At 40.2% G+C, this 2,861-nt stretch overlaps 1 long non-coding RNA gene across 1 annotated transcript; it reads left to right on the top strand.

Moving 5' to 3' along the window:
* Nucleotides 1-259: 259 nt before the first annotated feature.
* Nucleotides 260-2,855, top strand: LOC140344918 (uncharacterized). Its single transcript, XR_011923706.1, has 3 exons — nucleotides 260-330; nucleotides 1,188-1,276; nucleotides 2,042-2,855. It is a non-coding gene; the product is annotated as an uncharacterized lncRNA (long non-coding RNA).
* Nucleotides 2,856-2,861: the final 6 nt, after the last annotated feature.

The raw sequence follows: 2,861 nt of genomic DNA on the forward strand, positions 1-2,861 counted from the left end.
AAGTCACACACCTGGAGAAATGTTTTATTTCTTTAAACACACAAATTATCATGAAACTTCATATGTCACCATTATTCATATTAGACCTCACAAACTGAAGCCCATGTGAAGTATTGACACCTGGAAACGTTCTAAAATGTCATAAAATAAAAGTGTGGCCATGATTGCCATATACTACATAACAGCCACAGTACACAGCACGGCTGCCTCAGGGGGCGGGGACTCCTCTCTCCTGGGTACACGGCTTCACTTTCCCGCCCGCGGCCATTACAGGGGGAGGAGCCGTTGTGTGGAGCCGTTGTGTGGAGAGGAGAGCGGAGCTGCTTTGAGGTAATGGCGGCCATTACACAGGGCCTGGAATTGTCTGAGGGAGCCCGGGGAGGTGCAGGCCGAGTGCCTATAGAAGTGTGCAAGGACTTTATAATAAACCAGGACGTTATATTATATATGTATTTGTAAAACGTTTGTTTTCTATACATTTACCGGAAGAGTTTATAAAGCAGCGCTGAAGTTTGTTTCTGTAGAAGACGTTGTGATATGAGTCTGCTGCTGATCACTAATTTGCTGCAGGTTCTGATCATCGGATCAATAAACATCTACACATGGGGGTTTATTATTACTGGGTAACTAGATAAATTATGGCTGCAGAACTAAGCCTAAAAAATTTGCATCCAGGCAGTTCATTTATTGCAGGACAGGCGATGTCTTATCTGCAATACCATATCCTTACCTCCATGATGGCAATTTTTTACATGCATCACCTGTCTCCCAGGTTTATTGCTTTTGCCAATCTGGATAATGTAAATCCTACACAGGTACATAGGGGTCTATTAAAGTGGACCTGTCATTAAAATAATCCCACTTAGCTTTTCTTCCGCAGAGCCCTCAATGGCTCTACAATTAACGTCTATTTGGTTTCGCATGGTCCTGGATTCTTTCTGCGGAGTAACACCGGGCACCGCCATCGTTTTCATTCATCTTCCGCCTGATGTGCAGGCAGCAAGTCCGTGCTTGCTATATAGATCACCCTGCTGCATGCTAAAGTATTAGAAATGGTGCAAACCGGTAATTAAAGTTCGTATTAGGCATGGTGTTATATCTTGGCAAAAAAAAAAAGAAAAACATGACCTGCTTGTATTTATTTTTTCATATAATGAATTACATGTTTTTTTTTTTTTTTTGGACAGGTGGAATCATGGATTACATTGTCTGTCCATTTAATTCAGATCACCAGGTTCGTGGAACAGAGTTGCGAATGCATTTAATGACCTGCCAGGTATGTGTATTTATGATTTTTATTCATACAAAAATATGTGCAAGTCTTTATTCTTTTTTCATGTTGATGATAATTTCCAGGAACAGTATGGGTCTGATTCATTAATGCTTTCCAAGACTAGAGAAGATAACTTTTGTGGGAGAACTTGGGTGATCCAACAAACCTGGAATGGATCTGGTCCAGGATTGAAAACATTTTTTCAAATAATTTTAACAAATCCATCCCAAGTTTCAGACTTCTTAAAATATCACCACACTGCTAACCAGGCAAGTGAGGTAAATTGATATAGAGAAAATAGATTGCCTTTGTTTTGGAACCATGGATGCCTAGAAAAAAATCTTAAGGTATCAAGGGTGCCATGAACTTGAATAGTGGAGAACCAAAAATATAGCTTGGGTGATTCTTGATCATTGCATTAGGCGATTTACACACGTCAGATGATTCTCGTTCGATAAACGCATCAGAGCTGATAATCGACGAGAATCTGGCATGTGTACAGGACTCGTTGCTGGATCCGTCCTGGAGGTTCGATGAACGATCGTAATGAAAGTGAAGGGTAGAGAGCGCAGCAGGGTGCTGCTTCATTGTTCTCCCCCTTCATGGAGCAGAACGGCGAAGTATGTACAGCGCTCGTTCATGTATCGTGCAGTTGTTTGCCGTTGGAAAGGATCGTGAATGGTCCTTTCCAACGACGGTTATTGAATGTGTGTACAGTCTTAGTTGTAAGCTAGATTTATTTTGGTAATTTGTTTTGTTTTATTTTAGAGCAAACAAGAAAATGTACAACCTGGGGTGTCAAGTCAACAAACCTCAAAGAAGAAAACTAAATGGATAGCCTTGTCTCTTAAACAGGATAAAGAGGAGGAGGCGAGGAGATGGGACCAAGAGATTTATGTCTATAGTATGTACCAATTCTTTTTCTCATTAGATTATTCTGGTTTTAGTAGTCATTTTATAATGGTAAAAAAATATATATACATCTTGTTTTGCTAAAGATAATGCAGCCAAAAAAAGATTAACATGACGAATAATGAATACTGGATCCCCATTGCCCTCAATTTTTTTTCATATTCTAGTACAGTGTTGCTCAACCAGGGTTCCTCCAGAAGTTGCTAGGAGTTCCATGAGCAATTTGGTCAGATTAAGTGTCGCTAATGATCTTATTTGGCTATCTGTAAGGGTGCCATTCTTCTCACTGGTCAGTCATATAAGGGACATTCTTCCCACTGGCCTCCAAGCTAATATACTGTGAACTGTGGATATAGTAGTTATAGCAGGGCTTCCCTGATAACCTGAACGTTTGTTAAAGGGTTCTCCTATGTTCTAAAGGTTCGAGAATCACTGCTCTGTACTGCTCCAGTATATGTTTCCTCCTCTTGTGACAATAAGAGGTGTAGAATTGTGTAGGAGGAACTTAATGGTGTTTGAAGTTATGCTTCAGCAACATATCTAAACTCTACAGCATTTTTAAGGGGAGTTGTAGAAAATTACAAACAAGACCTTCTGCAGCTCTGTACTCTTTAAGCATGGCCATGACTATTTGCAGTCATCGTATGAGTTTTAGAGCACACCTAAAGCACTTTTT

This window comes from Pyxicephalus adspersus, unplaced genomic scaffold, assembly GCF_032062135.1.
Source record: "Pyxicephalus adspersus unplaced genomic scaffold, UCB_Pads_2.0 Sca174, whole genome shotgun sequence".
In the NCBI taxonomy this organism is placed as follows: Eukaryota; Metazoa; Chordata; class Amphibia; order Anura; family Pyxicephalidae; genus Pyxicephalus; species Pyxicephalus adspersus.